This window comes from Tribolium castaneum, chromosome 8 (assembly GCF_031307605.1).
Source record: "Tribolium castaneum strain GA2 chromosome 8, icTriCast1.1, whole genome shotgun sequence".
Classification (NCBI taxonomy): Eukaryota; Metazoa; Arthropoda; class Insecta; order Coleoptera; family Tenebrionidae; genus Tribolium; species Tribolium castaneum.
In genome coordinates this window covers 573,779-593,223 of record NC_087401.1, presented here as the reverse complement: position 1 = coordinate 593,223, position 19,445 = coordinate 573,779, and the positions used below count along the sequence as shown (strand labels likewise).

The following is a 19,445-nucleotide window of genomic DNA, read 5'->3' as shown; positions in this document are numbered from 1 at the left end:
AAAACATTGACGATCGTCAAAAAGGAACGATGTCATCACGCCAAAGTCTAGTGTGAGGCCCCGATAATTTTAATGTTGGCGAGCGTGGTGTTTGTTTAGTCCGCGGTCGGGTTTATTTTCTAGGCAATAAAAACTTTGTTACCAGCCCCAACCAATCCGCGCGTCGCTCTCGAGAGCCTTCTGGGTTTTCCCCGCAATTCTGCGAAAAACCCCTCAATACGAATTACCGCTCCACCCACACTCACCCCTTGTGAGCCCATTGGATGTCGGCTAAGGGTTGTTTAACATAAAACGAGCCACCCTTAGCCACACCAAGTCAGTAATCAATCAGTCATGAAGTGAGTCTAAGTCAGTGAGTGTTCAACCTGTACTCATTCCCTTCTAAAAACCACGCTGGTCTCTGCGATGGGCGCTATCGACCCTCCACCAGCTCTTCCTTCCTTCCCTTGTCTCATTTAATGCTTACTCAGTAGTTTCATTCCGACCGAACCCCGAACTTTTCAGTTCGTGACTTCAAATGAAGTTTCATACAAGTAACGACCATTGTTACCGCTGCTACGCTGAGCTGCGCCACAAGGGCCAAAAAGCTTCGCGGTAACAATTTGGCGCCCAACGTGGGGCTGTTTCGACGTCGGAGACGCCGACTTATCCACTACCCTTACCCTCATGCCCTCCAAGTGATGCCCAGTACTCGTGCTAGTGCAACATTAAACCAAATCAACGCCATGGACGCCCTGACCGAAGCCATTCGCGAGCTTATTCAAGCTCAAATCGACGCTGCAAGAGCCCAAACTCAGTTCCATGAGTCGCTCCGGACCAACAACGAAACTCCAGCACCGCAAGAACCCTTGCCACTACCAGAGTTTTTCGGCGAAAATCACGAGGACCCACAACGATTCCTGGACACATGCCTCCTTCGAATCAACAACGACAACCAGGAGATTCGCCTTCAGAGAATCGTTTCACAACTCCGGGGGCCCGCCAAAGAGTGGTGGAGACTCAACGGATCGCTCATTCCCACATACGAGGATTTCACCGCCGCCTTCCTGAACCGATACAACGGGGTGAGTCATTTGTTTAAACTCAAAGCGTCACTCTACGGCGACGGTCAACGAAACGAAAACGTGGAGCATTTTCTTCGACGAAAATGGCTCCTAGCAAAGCGAGTAGCACCCGAACTGCCGGAGTCGCAACTGGTGCGACTCACAGCCGGGTTGCTGACACCGGAACTCGCTGCGGCTAGCGGAACTGTATTTCCGCAATCGATGAACGATTTTATCGAAGCCATGATCCAAGTAGAGGAAAACAGAAAGCGTTTACCCTCGAACCACACTCGGCAGCCCCCTTCGCTACCAAAGTGCCGTTTTTGTCCCGGCTTTCACTTTCATCGGGACTGCTCTGCGAAACCACGAACATTTTCGTCGGGAAACGAAAATGGGGCCGTCGCCAAGGCTCAGCCCAAAGCCATGTCGTCCGGTCCCCAGCAGTAAACTTCGCCGAGGCCAAACCTCAACCCCTACTGGAAGAGGGGCCCCAAAATCTGCTTCCAGTGGCGCCCAACTTTTCAAAACAAAAATCCGCGACAGTAAACAGTGCGCCCCCTGAACCGAAATTCGAAACGCAGCCCCATCCACGTCATTCTCCACGTGCCGCCGGCTCTACCGCAGCCCCCACGTCGAGAGCACCCGTTTTCACGCGCACCGTTGGCTCTGACGCAGCCCCCATGCCGAAAACAACCGTTTCCTTGGACAAGGAAACAACTGCTGCGATTTTCAAATCTATCATCGAGGCCGTAACTGTCCCAGTCGCTAAACTAACTCCACGCAATAGCAGCCCCCTTGCTGCTACAACCACTACGAATCAAGGCTCAACCGCAGCCCCAAAAATTCGCGAAACCGAAGGTTCAACCGTAACCTCAACACCAGCAACCGAATTTCGACCTGCCTCGGAGGTACAGCCCCCTATGAACACGACCGTTTCGGTCCAAACCGCTGTCGCCGGCGCCGTTGGCTCGCACGTAGCCTCCACGCCGAGGACAACCGCTTCCTTGGACAAGGAGGTACTGGCTGTCACTTCCGAAACCACGACTAAAGCTCGTCAGGTACCGAACAACCAGGTGTTCTACCACAGCAAAGCCCTCGAAAAAGGGACCCCAAAACGCCATGACAGCCCCCTTGCTGCAAAAAGCGAAGACACTGCGACATCAACACCGCTCCAAGTAAGTGCGTGCCCCGCCAGTGTTTCAATAGACATGCCAAGACACGATGAAGAGATTGCCGAAGACGAAGCCCCCATCGAAGAGCCTCCACCTGAACCACCACCTGAGGTCGACAAACAAGATGGAATTTCCCAGGAGAAAATCCTAACCATAGCAGAAGAGGTCCGACAGGCTCAGATTAGCGATGCCTTAACCCGACGGTTGATTAACCAGCGCCGAGACATGGAGGAAAACCCCCCCGAAGGCAACGGTTGGCAAAGTGGATTCTACAAAAACTATTGCATCGACAATGGCTACCTGTGCCGTCGCCCTAAGAACACGCTCTACGTACCAGCTGGCATTAAGGAGCGCGTGCTCTTCGAACATCACGACGCAACATTAGCTGGACACCCTGGGGCTGACGAAAGTGAGCGCCTAATTCGGAATAATTTTCACTGGCCCTCCTTGAGACAAGACGTGCGAGACTACGTGAGTACATGTTTACTATGCGCGCGGTTCAAAAAACGCCCCAATCAAACCCTTGCACCGTTACGACCGCGTCGCCCCCAAAGGCCCTTCGAAACCATCGCCTGCGATGTCATGGGGCCTTATCCCATCACGCCCAGGGGCAATAGGTTCATTGTCACAATCACGGATCTATTTACTCGATGGGTCGAAGCGTACCCAGTACAAGAAGCCAGTGCGAAAACTATAATAACAATCTTCGACAAGGAAGTTTTTGCCCGGTTTGGCTACCCCAAGAACATCATCACGGACAACGGCCCCCAGTTCACAAGCAGCAGATGGACAAAAGCATGCCAACGTTGGGGATGCCAACCATGGACTACCGCCACCTACACGCCCCGGCAAAACCCTACGGAAAGGCGTAATCAGGAGCTCAAAAAGCTTCTTAAAATCCACCTACATCAGAAATCCCAACTCGATTGGGATATCCAACTTCCGGGTATCTTGTTTACCCTACGAAAACGAAGAAACGCAGCCACGGGGCAACCACCGAGCCAGCTGCTCTACGGGGTGGAACTCCAATTCCCAGGCGAATGGGATGGCCCAAAAGCGAGAGAAGCGCGGCCCGAACCTGAAGCTCTTCGCCAACAAGCGCGAAGGCACCAAGAACACTACGTGGCGCGAAAACTCGATGTGGAACCCCCACATCATCCACCACCCACCTACGAACCTGGCGATCAGGTTCTTATTCAGTTCTTACCGCTGGGAAGCCAGCCGTTCGCGTCCAAATGGAGAGGTCCATTTCCAGTCATCCAAGCGCTCGGAGATGGCGGCATGTACCTAGTGGACTCCGACCCTAAACCAACCAAGGTCCATGTAGACCGGATGCGACCCGCGCCCTTGGCTCGATAAAGACAATATTTCATTTTCTTTCCTGTGTATATAAACCCGCGAGTGAGTGTAGGATAATTACGTAATTAGTCTAAGTTAATTATAAAGTTCGCGGTAACTATTTCTGTAAATACTCGTTAAGGTTAGCTATCTGGCAACGGGCTACGCTAGAAGCTAAGCGGTACGCCTGCGGCTACCATTTTTCATTTTTCACCATGTCTTTTACATTTATTTCGTGCAATTATTGTTGTGATTTTATTTTAACATTTATGTACATTGTTCTTATAAAATAAACACGAGACATTCCTCTCCGCCTCTCCGCCAATAACCCAGAATGCTCCGAGCCCGTCTCGCGTCTCAAACCGGGGGCGACTTGTTACCAGCCCCAACCAATCCGCGCGTCGCTCTCGAGAGCCTTCTGGGTTTTCCCCGCAATTCTGCGAAAAACCCCTCAATACGAATTACCGCTCCACCCACACTCACCCCTTGTGAGCCCATTGGATGTCGGCTAAGGGTTGTTTAACATAAAACGAGCCACCCTTAGCCACACCAAGTCAGTAATCAATCAGTCATGAAGTGAGTCTAAGTCAGTGAGTGTTCAACCTGTACTCATTCCCTTCTAAAAACCACGCTGGTCTCTGCGATGGGCGCTATCGACCCTCCACCAGCTCTTCCTTCCTTCCCTTGTCTCATTTAATGCTTACTCAGTAGTTTCATTCCGACCGAACCCCGAACTTTTCAGTTCGTGACTTCAAATGAAGTTTCATACAAGTAACGACCATTGTTACCGCTGCTACGCTGAGCTGCGCCACAAGGGCCAAAAAGCTTCGCGGTAACAACTTAGTCGTGGCGCGAAAATATCTTTAGTTTGAGCGCTCGTGTATTCGAATTGTGTTGGTTGGTTCGTTTAGGTTTATATTTACCTACTATATACTACCTATCAAGTATATATCTATTCTGCTGTCATAATAATAATACGAGAATACGAGAAAAAAATGGCAGACGTAGAAAATCAATCCGCATCGGCTAATGCTGCTGCTTCGACGACTTCACCTCAAGTTCATCATCATGCTAAAAAGGAGAAGAAAGCAAAAAATCCTAGAGCCAAACCTTCTCATCCTCCCACTTCCGAGATGGTCAATAACGCTATTAAGGGTTTAAAGGAACGTGGTGGTTCTTCTCTTCAAGCTATAAAAAAATTCGTCGCCGCCAATTACAAGGTAGATGCCGAGAAAGTTGCACCATTTATCAAGAAGTATCTAAAAGGCGCCGTCGCTTCTGGTTCTTTGGTTCAGACGAAAGGTAAGGGAGCTTCTGGATCGTTTAAACTTGCTTCCTCGTCCGCCTCCGGTGGTGGTGCAAAGGCCAGAGCTGCTGCTGCTGCTTCTGCTGCTAGAGCTGCTGCCGCCGCGGCAGCCGCTGCTACTGGCGAAAGAAAGAAAAAATCCTCAGCAGTTTCAAAAGTTAAAAAAAACACTGGAAAACGTTCCGCCGTTTCGGCACCAAAAACCGGTAAGAAACCATCTTCGCCAAAAGCGAAAAAAGTCGCAGCCGAAAAGAAGAGCGTAGCCGTCGCGAAAGCAAAAAAGGCCGCTTCTGTCGGCGCTGAGAAGAAAACAACCGCTGCTTCCTCTACAGGTAGAGCTGTTGCGGCAACAGCTTCATCAAAGCCGAAATCACCTTCGAAAGCAAAGAAATCAAATAAGGCCGGTCCAACGAAGAAACCTAAGGCACCGAAACCAAAAAGCGCCAAGGCTATATCTGCTAAAGCGAAGAAATCTCCTGCTTCTCCTAAAAGAAAGAAGTGAGCTATGGCAATAATCTCATTTGTCGTCGTCTTCGTCGTCGTCGACTACGAACCGATGATGATGATAATGATGATGATGATGATGGTGGTGACGTCCTGGATTATCGACTGTTTAAGGCCGTCGAGGGCATACATAAATGGCCCTTTTCAGGGCCACAAATTAATTTCTATACAAATAAAAAAAAGTTTTCACACCTATCTGCAAGTAGGATATAAGCGCCGATGTCGTCACAAATTCGGTTTAAATTCTCACGTTAGATGGCGCCACGGTACGGTCTGCAAGCTTTTCGCTAGATGGCGCTGCCGTCAGTCAGCGCCGCCGCCGCCGCCTTCAATCAAAGATGGCGCTGCTGGCCTCCATTTTAATTATTTTTTTTTTATTTTTTAAACTTCCCGCCAATATCAGATGATGATGGCCGACCGACGCAACACACCACACACCCCCGCGCGTTTGCGAATTTTGGGGTTGTGAAATTTTTGGTTTTTGGGGTTGTGAAATTTTGAATATATGATTTTTGAAATGTGCAATTTTGAATACATGAAGTATACAAAACATGCTGTATTGAGTTAAGCAATTTTAAATGGATTATTAGGAGAACAGAAAAAATCGCTCTAGTGTTTATCTAACTACCTCCTACTACGCTAAATTGTATTAATGGGAGAACAGGAATAAGGAGTAATTTTTTTCTGAAAAAAAAAAATTCTAGTATATGTAGTTTTTTATTTATTTATTTTTTTGTCAAAGCGAAACTTGAGAGGGGTGATCTCCGCTCTGCTTTGCTTGGACGCTAATGTTTATCTAAGTAAATACGTATTAGGTTCGATAAAAAATAAAACAGGAAATAGAACAAACAAATATTTTATTAATATTTGGAAAAAATATTTAAAAAAAGTATTAAATTTTACAAAAACTTAGAAGGGGTTAAGGAATTGAATAATGCCCCCAAGCGTGAGTACTAATTAGATCATCTAAAATATATCTCTTATTATCTAATGCATTTAATCCTAACTTATTAATATTTACAGAAAATAGTTCATGATTAATTGATCTTATAGTATTAAAATTAACATAACCTACTGTATTATTAAATAAACATTCATATATATCGTTAAATTCTATTTTTCTAGTATTAGTAATCCTATAACTATCATTATCAACATTATCTACAAAATCTATAATGACTGCACTTTTTTTAATTCCCTTTATTTTAGGCTCTTTTACTTCTCCATTCACTTTATAATCATAAACTTTTGGTCTTAGAGTAATAAACTCTGTAAGAATTTTACCATTCAATTCATCTTTCATTAATCCTGGAATTTTTTTATTTACAAGAGGAATATTCCAAATATTATTTACATCATAATCACTAGTATCAAATTTTGAATTTGCAAAATCTCGTATTAGATCATAAAGCGAATAATTTTCTTTTTTACATGTCATTTTATAAATAAAACTATCAGTATCCATATATAATAATTTTGATTGAAAATAATTTTTTATTTGCTTATTAATAAAATCGTAATGAAAATCGTACATAATAATTTTTGATAATTCTAAAACCGTAAATCCTACGTAGATTGGCCTTTTCATTTTGATTTCGGTTTTATTTAATTCGATGCTAACTAAATTCTTATTTAGTATTTTAACGTTTTTAAATTCTGGTTTTAGAATGTATTTTCTGGCTTGTTTCCAATTTTTTACTAATACAATTTTACGTTTTTTCCGGTCTGATTCTAATGTTTTTCCAAAGATAGAATTTATTAAAAGTTTAAAAAATCCTTTCTCGAATTCATTTTTAGCTTCCATACGCAATTTTGTATTAAATTCAATATAAGGTTTTAACCATGCGTCTTGGTCAAATGTTAAAACTCGATGAATTTTTTTAATTTGTAAACCATATTTTATACACTGTAACAAATTTTTATAATGTATAACGTAATTTTGTTTATCATATAACGTACACATTAACTTTGAATTTCGTGGTTCAGGACAAAAAGGAAAATCATCATGTTCATCGTGTATACTTTTATCATAATATAAGTCAACTTCTAAAATAAACCCTTTGTTATCATTAGTATTTAATTTTTGAGGCTCAGCGAAAATTTCATTAATTTCATTTGTTGATAACCAATGAAAATTTCCAATAGGTAACTTTTGACTTAAAGCCCAGCCATATAAATTGTTAGCATCGATATAAAAAAGATAATCTATAGGTTTTGTAGGATCATATGTTTTTGAATAATGTGTATTATTACATTCAGCATATCTATGTACCGCTTGAGTAATTCCTCCGCGTATTGATTTTTCGATGAACAAAAACATTTCACTATCGGTAAACAATTCAAGTTTAACTTTTGTGATTTTTAAAGCAGCTGCCCATGAAAGGCCTGGACTAGTATAGAAGGATGCAGCATCAAGTTGGTAATATTTCATTGTTAAGTCGCGAAAATTTTCGAAAACATCAGCTAATTGAATTACATCACATTTTAAATATAAATCGGAGTATTCTCCTAAAGTTTTAATTCCAAATTTTTCCCAAACATTCTGTGCATGAAAATAATCTTTATCTGAAATATGTTTATTTATCATTCGATTAAAAAATTGTGGTTTTGTTGGTAATTGGGTATCTTCGAAGACAGATAAGGAAGTGATATAATCATACGGAAATACTCCTTTTTTTAATAATAATTGAAAAACATTATCTGTAACATTGGGGAAAAAAGCTTTCATAAGAGAAAACTGATTTGGCTTTAAAAAAGATACAAGTTTATCTAATGATGTAGGTAGAAAGCGAAAAGAATCTAAAAACGTAATTTTCATGTTACAATGTATTCCTGAAAATGAAATATAATTTTCATGATTCAATGGTATTATTTCAGTATTTGAAAAATTATTAATAAATTCTGTAATAAAAAGGTGAGCGTCATATCCAGACAAATTATGTAAAAAAACTGGCAACTTATTTGAAATTTGAATTTGTAAATTACAATTATTGCATATTGTAGAAATAAATTCACCAGTTAAATGGTTATGATGTATAACTTTTTTATTATTATCTGTAAAATTGTAACCACATAAATTACAATTATTAGTTGTTTCATGTAACTCTTTTTCTAATTCTGATAGAGGTTTATTTAGTATTTTCTTTTGTTTTAACAATATTTTATTTACAAATTTGCAAATTTCTTTTAATTCTGAAATAAACCACTCTTGAGGCTTTTCTCCTCTATAAGTCTTAAAACTATCTAATTTACTATCAAAAGAACATTTAATAAAATATGCTATACTATATGCAACATGTTTTTGATATGGATTCGTAAAAGAATTTTTTGTATTGGGGTAACAAGTATCTAATGGAACTGTTAAACATTCAAAGTCTGCATATATAACAAATGGTAAACGTAGCAATGACTTAAACTGTGAAAAATGTAAAAGACTTTCTGGAGAATTCGGTTCAGGTAAGCTTGTTTTAACTGCAGGAAATGTTGAACAATCCCGTTTATGTCTATCAATTTTATCTTTTGATTTCGAAGGAATATGTTGTAAACAACGATCACAAAAAAATATTTGATGCTCATTTTTACTTATGCTGCTTCCACATGCTTTTGCAAGATTAGTAATTAAGCAATAATGACCATTAGTGTTAATATTATTTTTAGTTAAATATAATAAATTTATATGTTTTTCTTTTACATTTTTTGTATGATAAATAGGACCATCAATTTGTCGGGTTTTTTCGTTGAATTTAAATACATTAATAGAAATAGTAGGATTCTGTTTTTCAAATTTGGAAATATCTTTTATTTTAACAGGCATTTCAATATTTTTTAAGTTTAAAATTTCATGAACATTACTAGGATAAGATTCAACTCTCTCATATTTAGAGTGATTAACAGGAAAAAGTGCAGCCAAGATAGAATAAACAAAACAATAATTATCATTATTAAAAATATTAATAAAACAAGAACCTTTTCGTTTCAGCTCAATAGGAAGAGGAATGTATGTTCCCCCAGAGTCACTAGAATGGGAGGTGGTATCTTCTTCTTCTTCTTCATTTTGCGATATATTAAATATCGATAATTTGTTTATGGAAATCATCAAATTTTCAATACTTTCTAATGCTTCACCAGACTTATTTTCAGTGAAATCATCCATCTGTAAATTTCATAAAAATTAACAAAAAAATAAATGTTATTACTTATATTTTACCTGATTTAATATAGCATCAAATAAATTTTCTAAAATTGAAGGTATTTCTTCAGAGTGAAAGACTGATTGATTCTGGGTGTTAAAACTTCGAAAGGCATGTTCTTTAGTTACTTTTAATTGATAAATACAATTTAATATAATGTTAATTTTAAAAGCTCCTAATTTTCGTAAAATTTTTTCAAATTTGATAATTAGAATTTCCTTGCAATGTTCAAAAAAATATTTCGGTTCTATGTAATAATTATTGCTGATTAAATAAGTTCGTAGCCGATTATTAAAAGCTGATGAAATCTAAAAATATAAATTAATTAAATTAATTTCTTAATTTAAAAAAAATACTTACTTTAACAAAGGAAATTTTCTGACGTATATCTTGTTGTAAACCTTTTCCATATTTTGTTGAAGAGGATATTTTTTCTTGAAAGTGCGTGAATAAAGTTTTTACTCTTGAAATGTAGTATTCATATTTTTTTTTCTCTCCTAAACTTGTTGCTTGTTGTTGATTATTTTCTAAAATTTTTTCCTTGTTTCTAATAAAATTTTTAAAGGTTTTATAATCATAATCGGAAATAGCGTTTTGTAAAAAAATTTTATATTTTTTTGGACATCGTAGAATTTCAATAAATTTCTCTAAATTTATAGTTGATAATGCGAAAGTCGACGTCAAAGAAGAGGAAGCTGATGTTGATGGTGATGGAGGTGGTGGTGATGATGATGATGATGATAATGTTGTTAACGGAGTAGCAGACATAATTATGTGATCTTTTTAAACTCGACAATATTAGCCCAGTTCACCTGTCCCGTATTTTTTTTTCCTAAGTAAATTATTACGGAACCTTTTCCACTTAACAGATATTTTATGGCTCTGTTATTTAAAATTGATACAATTCTTTGAGGAATAAAGAAGTTACCCTCATCAATTTCGCATATAACGCCCCATCCTGTTTTTGTTTTCAATCTTATGAGATTTCTTATTTTATATTCTTTCTTCTGAATTAGAGAATCAATTTTAATAAGTGGAGGCAATTCACATGCACCTCGTTGATTTAATTGTAATAAAATTTCATCTGGACCAACTTCATTGTTTTCACTGCCTGAAGGATTGTTTTCACTGCCTGAAGGGTCTTCAAGATTTGTTGAAGCTGAGGGTTCATCAACAATTAGAGGTTCTGGGTCATAATTATTTATATAATAATTTGGAAGATTATTTTCCATTTCTATTATAAAAAATAAATTTAAGTAAATAATAAAATTTCAAAAACTCACTTACTTATTTCTTTTGTGAAGAAGAATTTAAAAAAATGGTATCACTCACTTGTTTACCGAATAACTCGTGGAAGCCAACTGAATCAAATGATAACATCCACTTCTTAAATATCTTTTCTTAATAAGAAGACAAGTCTGAACACGTTAATAAACATATCTTATCGTAATAAAACAAGTTAGAACAAGGTAAACCTACGTAATTCCATTTGTGGTTAACCACAAAATCTTATCTTATCTTATCTAAGAACATCCTGTTTTTATGGTAAACAACAAATTCCTAACTTATCTTAATAAGACAAGTTAGAACGAGTTAGAACAAGTTAATATACAAGTAATAATAATAATAATAATAATAATAATAATAATAATAATAATAATAATAATAATAATAAACGAAAAAACTAATTACTTCCACTTTTTTTCATAAAATCATATTATATCTAAGAATTTCCTGTTTTTGTTTTTGTTTGTGTTTGTTTGTTTTCAAGTTAGGAAGAAGATTAAACCACATTTTGATTATTGATATCATATCGTATCTAATCATGTATATTTGAAGGAAAAAAATAAAATTTTGTTTGTTATTTTGCATCACGACCACAGAAATTCTTGTTTTTCTTTGATAAATGTGTTATAGAGGGGATTCATTCCTATATATATGCGATCCACTTTAAACAGTGATTAGTTTTACATGTTGAATATTCCATCATCACAATGAATTTGATATTCATGGGCAACAATGATCTTTCTGTCGGTAAGTTAAAATGTTTGATTATTTTATTACATACAATTAATTATATATATATTTTTTTAATTTTCAGATGAAACACTCATCATAAAAAACATAATTGAAGATGTAGTTATACCATTAGATCTACAACATCATTTATCATTTGCCTTCATCAATGTAGGAGATCCGCCACTAGACGATCAAGAACACTATATAAAAATAGTACATTTTTTAAATTATACGTTTAAAGTAAGATTAGATATAATATGTAATAGAACGATACTTCATATTGATATATGGAAAGTATTATATTAATTTTTAAAATATCTGTTATCTGTATTGTATTGTATTATTGTATTTATCTAAAAATCAAATAAAACACTTGTAATAAAATTATAGTTTTATTTCAACTTTTTCAAGTTTTTCTACAAGTTGATGAAGTGTTAGCAAACAAAGGTTTTTTAATACATAATGCACACCAAAATAAATCATCCTTAACGTAATTTCCAAAATCAATTGTTCTTATTATAGTATGTTCATAACATTGTTTAAACGAAAAAATACATGAATCTTGTACATTTTTATATAAATTCTTATAAAACTTATAACAGTCTATACAATAACGAAACTTTTTGTTTACACTTTTAAATTTATAATAATTACCTTTTAAACACATTGTTGATGCACCAAAAAAAGGTAAATACAAATCGTAAACTGCAACTTCAAACATGATATGCAAGTACAAATTATCATCATCAATATATTTATCGTATTTATAATCCATCAATTTTCTGTTATTATTCTCGTAGATTTCAAGACCTTCGATGAAATCTTCATCTGAACCAGGATTTTTTGCATAATATGGTTTCTTGTTCTCGAAAATTTTCTGCCACCTTATCGTTGGTAATGCGATTAAGAATTCATGAAAAATTTTCGTTGGTATCATCGCATGTAAATATTTCAAAACTTGATATAACTTCTCTCGATTATTCCAACAATTTTCTATAATACATTTCTGACATAGAAGTTCTAGTCGATTTGGTTTCATATTAACGCAGTCACTTTAAGATTAACACCTAAATTCAATCAGACTGTTTTTATAGTTGAAATTTATCAAAAAATGTATCTATTTATATTTATGGTTAATTAACCTTAAAAAAATTAATAATTCAATTTTTTACATCTGTTTATCTACGTTTGCGGTTAACTAATCTTATCAAAATTACTCATTCTCATCCTCATCGTTTGCTTCCTCATATTTTGTATTAAAATGAATAAGTGAAGAGATTAAATTCTTTAATTGTAATAAGATTGGTTCGTTAGGACAATTAATTCCAAAAATTGATAAATCCTTTTTGCCAGCTCTAATTAAAGTATTAGTAAATTCATCATACTCATAGTAATTTTTTTTAGTAAAAAAATATATTTTTCCGTTTGTAAAACGAATTGCTCCTGTAATTTTATTTGGTATACCATTAAAATCTTTTGATATAAGTCCTAAATTTGATCTATAATTATGATGAGTGTTTATTGTTACATATTTATCATCAGAAAAAAGATATAATTGTCCATCATAATTGTTAACCATTGCTCTGATAGGTACATTTAATTTAAATTCTTGTGAAATTTTTTTAGGATATCCATATTTAAGACTCCAATTTGGCAAAGAAACAATATAAATCATATCATTTATAATTAATAAAATTTCATCGGAGGAAGGTCGTCTAGCAATAGCAGTAATTTTAGTAAAATTTTTAGGTAAAAATGTTAGCCAAGTTATAATTTTCATTGGTTGACCGTAATCTTTCATATTATTAAAATCTATTATCCAAAACCATTCATTATAAATAATATATAAATGACTTTGAATAATTAAAAAATGATTAAATTTTTTTAGCGAACATAAATCAGGAATTAAAGGTATTTTATTTATTTGTATTTTTGTTGTTGTTGATGGTGTTGTTGTTGTTGTTGTTGTTGTTGTTGTTGTTGTTGTTGTTGTTGTTGTTGATGATGATAATGATGTTGTTAGATTTTTTATTGAATATGTGGTACTCGAATTGTGAATCACTTTTGGGTCAGTTAAAATTGGGTAACCATATAAACTTGTTATACCATATATATCATCAACATGAAGATCTAAAGTATTAAGAGATTTACTTAACTTATAATAAGGAAACATTATAGCATCTTTATTTGTACTGTGAGAAAGTCCTAATGTATGACCTATTTCATGTAATAAAACTACTAATAAATTAACTGAATCATTTTGTTGTGAAAAATTATCTTCATCATGTATTTTGTAGGACCAATTTTCACTTGAGTCTAAATGTATTTCCGTAAAATTAGTTACACCATCGGGAAAATATGCGTGAGCTAACACATTACCTTTTCCATCAAAATTTGCAAAACATTTTTGAATATTATTCATTATATAAAATGTATGCTCAGTCGATGTAAATACGATAAATATATTAGCATTTTCAGGTTGACGAGTTTCAAAAAATTTTAAACTAGTATGTTTTTGCCAAATCTCAAATGCCCTTACAGCTACTTTGCGTTCAAAACGACTATTTGTATATATCATCCAATTTAATGAGGTTTTATTCCACTTTGTTAAATGCAATGTATATTCAGATAATACATCTTTCATTCCACATCTCGGCTGTTTTATGAAATTGAGTGTTTCGTTGTTAATTTTTCCGGTAGAAGGTAAATTATATGTACGTTGAAATTCTAGTAAGGCATCAGAAAAATTATTTTCATTAAATTTTAACTCTTCAAAAGTTCTGTTTTCTTCAGTTTGATTTTCACGTTGTAGATATCCAAAATTTGTTAAGTACTGAGATAAATATCGGTTTGTACAGTTTGTATTATCATCATTACCGTTCACTTCACTAACAACACTTTTACAAGATGAATACCCAATTAAAGTTATAATAATAACGATAATAATTCGCGTCATGTTTTCAGATGTATTACTTTCGTGAAACTAAGCAAAATAGGAATATTTTTTTAAAATACTTAATCTTCTCTCCCTTCAAAAAAATATATTTAATAAAACAGCCAATCAAAACATAATAACGTCGCGTGTGACGTCACAGCAGTCACGTTTATGGTGGAGGGGGGAATTTAGATTTTTCAAAATGGCGGATATTTCAAATATTGGTGGCAAATTCAAAAATCTAAAATCGCGAAAATTTAAAAGTCTGTACTTAAAATTTAAAAATTACAAAAATGTAAAAATAGGAGGCAGGAAAAATAAGGAACAAGAAATTAACAAATAAAAACAAATTTAAACTAGTTTCATTTATAAAGTTTATTTTTACAAGAACATAAGTTTATATAACAGAAAAGTATATAAAACTACATCATACATTATTACGATTACAAACATCATAATTCCTACTAGTAAAACGGTGTAACAAAGAATATAAAATTACATTAATTATTATACCTAATAACACTGTAACTCCTACTATTACACAAATTAAAAAAAAGGTAAAATTTTGGTTACTTATTAAATTATTAGCTTTAGTTATGTTTTCAATTGTATTAAATCTTTTAAAAAAGTCATCATAATGTGATAATTTATTTTTGGTTACTATAGAAGATGCAGATAAATTTTTATATTGTTGAGAACTTAACATGATATCGATTTTATCACTTTTAAGTAAGTATTTCCAATCCGTATCATGATACTGTCTGTTTTTAAAAACCAGCCGTAATTTGTAAGGAATTACAAAAGATGACAGAAATTCCGTTGTCACTGTTTGGTTCACCACATTCGTTTCATTATTGTTGAGTAGGTGGTCACTTGGGATTTTCATTTCATACACTATGTTTAACGAAGTTTGATTTTGATGAAGTTCATACCAATTTTCAGGCCATGTAGAATTTAATTTATTGAAACAAATGTATGATTCGACGATGTCCTTGGTTGGAGGATGGTAATAAATATACACTATGTTTTGAAACAAAGTTCCAAAAACAATTAGAAAATTCGGATTCATCTTCACTCTTTGTTTGCAGTGTTTGCACTCTTACAAAGAAAACACGATTCAGCTGATGGTGGTGGTCCGTCGTTTACATCTACATCAGCACTTAACACATAATGTTCCAAACAGGGTAACGCGCTCCTTATATTATCATCATCTTGATAAAACTCTGGTAGATGTCCATAAATTTCAAATAAATCCATTCGGTGTATTTTCAAAAGTTCTTGTCGCATGAGATTTCGAAGATAAAGAATTATTTGTTCACATTCTAATACTTGAGCTAATAATGTATTATTAGTACTCATTATTATTAAAAGTGTGCATGTGACTAAAATAAACACCCTCACAATAATTCTTTTATACCTATCCAGCTATCCTTATCAGTTGGAAACCCTAACCACCGTACAAGAACTTTATCTCCTTTGCGGTTTAATATTTTTTCTACCAAATATTCGTCCTTGAAATTTGTTTTTTTTAGTTCTGCTTGATAAAATCCTCCTTTTATTGGTTGACCTTCTAAATCTTCCAATAGGTATGTCACCGGATTTGTCAGATTTACTTTTATTATCTTAAAAATTTCTGTACTCCAGTTAGGGGTATATCCTTTTTCAAATAAAAATTTTTCTTTGCTTATACGCACAAAATCTCCAATTTTAAATTTTTGATTAGAATCAACAATTTTTAATCTATTATATTTACTCATTAATTCATGCTGATTTGAACTATTTACTTCAATAGGAGCTTTTCCAGTTGTACGATGCTTTGACGCATTATATTCTTTAGCAATTTTTTCAATTTTATCAATCCATTTATATGTTCCTAATAATAAACATAATTTGAATATTTTTGTTTTAATTGTACGAATTACGCGTTCAGCTATTGCAGCTTTTTTAATGCTAAATGTACGATAGTGGTTAATTTTAAATTGTTGCATTAGTTTTTTAAAATTTGAATTAAAAAATTCAGTTCCAGCATCCGTTTGTAAATTCTCTGGAGTTAATTGTTGTTTTTTATTTTCTAATAAAATGGATTTCATTGCTTTTGTCACCTCCGGAGCTGATTTTGTTTTTAAGGGTTTTAACCAAACAAATTTAGAAAAACAATTGATAACAACTAATATGTATTTATATCCTCTGTTTTGTTTTGAATACTTTTGAAAATCAGCTATATCAGCTTGCCAGAGATCATTTAAATGTTTAATAATAGTATGTCTTCTTTTAAAGTTGCGACGAGCGTTAGAAAAAAGTTCATTTACAATTTGTTCTTTTACACTGAAATTTTGCTTTGCTAATTTTTTCATTTTTTATACCTGTTGAGTCTAGTTCACTTCTTTATACCTGTTGAGTCTAGTTCACTTCTTTTTTCTTCTTTTTTTGATACACTGTTTCAACACTTTCACTAACTTTATCATCAACGACCGGCTCTAAACTTCTTTTGTTCTTCTTTTTCTTCTTTGACAATGGAGAAGATGGTGATGATGATGATGATTGTGAGGGATTTGTGGTTCTTAATCGGCTAATATCTAATGATAAATGATCATTAATTTGTTTAACCAACATATTAATAGCATTTGTGTGGGATTCAATTATTTTTGACCACTCATTTTTTACTTCAATGAATTGATTTTGTACATGCTGAATTTCCGAATGAATATTATCCACTTTTTCTTTAATGCCCTGTTGTAATGTTTTTAAACTGTTATTTTGTTGTTCTAAAGTATTATTAATAATTTTGTATTTTTCATTCCAAATTCGATCACCTTCAGCAATATTTCCATTTAAGTCCTTTAATGCTTTAACATATCCTTTTTCTCTTAATAAATAATCCAAAAATTTTCTTTTTAATTCTAAAAATTGTAAATTTTTGTTTGTTAGATCATCTTGCAAAATTTGAAATTTTTCCGTAAAAACGTTTTCAATATTATCAATATATTTTTTATTTGCTACATCCATTGCTTTTACTGGTAATTGCACATTTGTAATTTTTTTATTTTCCATGTCGTAATCACCGTCTTTTGTAAACTTAAACGCGTACACAATTTGCTTCCGTTGATTTGTACCAGTTAAACCTGCTAAATTTCTATGTAATGATGTTTCACGCCCGAACACATCGATAGGCACCTTAACGATAAATGATTTTTTTTTACTGTGCTTTTTAATATATAACCCCTTCTTCTCTTAATTCATCTTCAATTTCATATATTTCATTAATATTATTATCATTTCCAGCCTGTAATTCCCCATGTAAATATGCTAATCTTGTTACTAATTCATTTATATCATTCCAATATTTCACTTCAACGGGTTTTTCGTTATATATACAATTTCGTATGCGATTTAATTTGAAGTTTCGTTTTGATAAAGTAGGAGACATTAACCCTTTTCCTGTTTGTTTTGAAGTTGTGTTTTCTCTTTGTTTTGAAATTGTTTGAAGTTTTGTAGGATTTTTCTTAACTAATGGTTTTATGTATTTTAAATATTTATAATTTTTACTTCCTTTTATTCGACTAAATTTATTCTCAGGATCAATTCGATGCAAATTTGTAAGTTTAATAATTCTTAAATAATTATTCATATCATTAATAGAAATTTTTTTTTCATTTGGGCGTTTATGAAATACTAATTCATAAAGTCCATCAGTACCTTGAAACATATCATTACCTATTTGTAAAAAACCGTTATTTTTAATTTTCAAAACTTTTCTTCCTAATTTCATACTGTCATTAATAGGATTTATTTTTGGACCATAGATTTTATCATGTTTGTTTGTTTTCAATAATTTTAACGTCTGCTGTATTATATCATCTTTTTCAATATTATCAGTATCAGAATCATTACTGTTATCTCCTTTATCTTCTTTTTTAATCTTATCTTTATCATCATCATCATCATCATCATCATCATCATATTTAGAATCAACATGGTTATCTTCTTTTTTTAGATGATCTTCGTCCATGTCTTTTTTTATCTTATCTTGTTCTCGAGGTTTTGTTAAATGTGAAACAATATTCGTAAGCGTATTTGAAACAGGTTTAAAAAATTGATTTAACGATTCATCTTGATTTTTTTGATAATTTCTAATTGCTTTATATTTGTTTCTAACAACATTTGCAGTTTCTAATATTTTTTTTTTGATACGTTTTTTTTGCGGAGATAATGTAGTATCCATTTCGATGGTTTATTTACTACTGATTATGTTTTCAATAATAAGGTATATTTATATATTATATTAAAATAAATTGATCGAAACCTTTCCGATAACGACCAGCTGTAATTTCATCTTCTTTATTTATAACAAGAAAACCATATTTATTTTTCCAACATTCATCGCATATGTTTTTAAATTTTGCAAAACTCATATCTGTTCCAACATGTTCTTCGTATATATATTTTAAATTTTTTTCATCTTGTTTTAATAAAATTAAAAAATTTACATTGTCACGTAATAAATGTTTAGGAATTTTAACATATGTTTGTGATAAATAAAACATGTCTAATCCTCGATGACGTCCCATACAAAAAAACGATCTTATTTTATTCTGATTAGATGTGGCAACATCGTCAAATATAAAAATAGAATTTGTTTTACATTTGTTTGGGGATATTATTTTTTCATTATCATCATATTGGTAATACCCTATTTCTTTAACTTTATTTAAAACTGATTTAAGTAACTGATATTTTATCTGGTATAGTGATTTACAATATATATACAAATTTTCAAATTTCAATCCATTCGGATGAAAAATTAAACTTAACATTATATTTGTTTTTCCACTTCCGGATGGTCCACATATTATACAACGAATTGAATTTGGAAACAATCGACCATGTTTATAATGTAATTTTAATTCGCTTGTATTAATATTTTCATAATTGATAACC

At 33.3% G+C, this 19,445-nt stretch overlaps 2 long non-coding RNA genes across 2 annotated transcripts; one reads left to right on the top strand and one right to left on the bottom strand.

The window, feature by feature from the left end:
* Window positions 1-6,203: 6,203 nt before the first annotated feature.
* LOC135266925 (uncharacterized) lies at window positions 6,204-11,033 on the bottom strand. The gene is made up of 4 exons (XR_010335145.1): window positions 10,841-11,033; window positions 9,914-10,787; window positions 9,571-9,861; window positions 6,204-9,516 (listed from the first exon to the last, which is right to left on the bottom strand). It is a non-coding gene; the product is annotated as an uncharacterized LOC135266925 (long non-coding RNA).
* Window positions 11,034-11,295: 262 nt separating this feature from the next.
* LOC135266926 (uncharacterized) lies at window positions 11,296-11,956 on the top strand. Its single transcript, XR_010335146.1, has 2 exons — window positions 11,296-11,587; window positions 11,655-11,956. It is a non-coding gene; the product is annotated as an uncharacterized LOC135266926 (long non-coding RNA).
* Window positions 11,957-19,445: the final 7,489 nt, after the last annotated feature.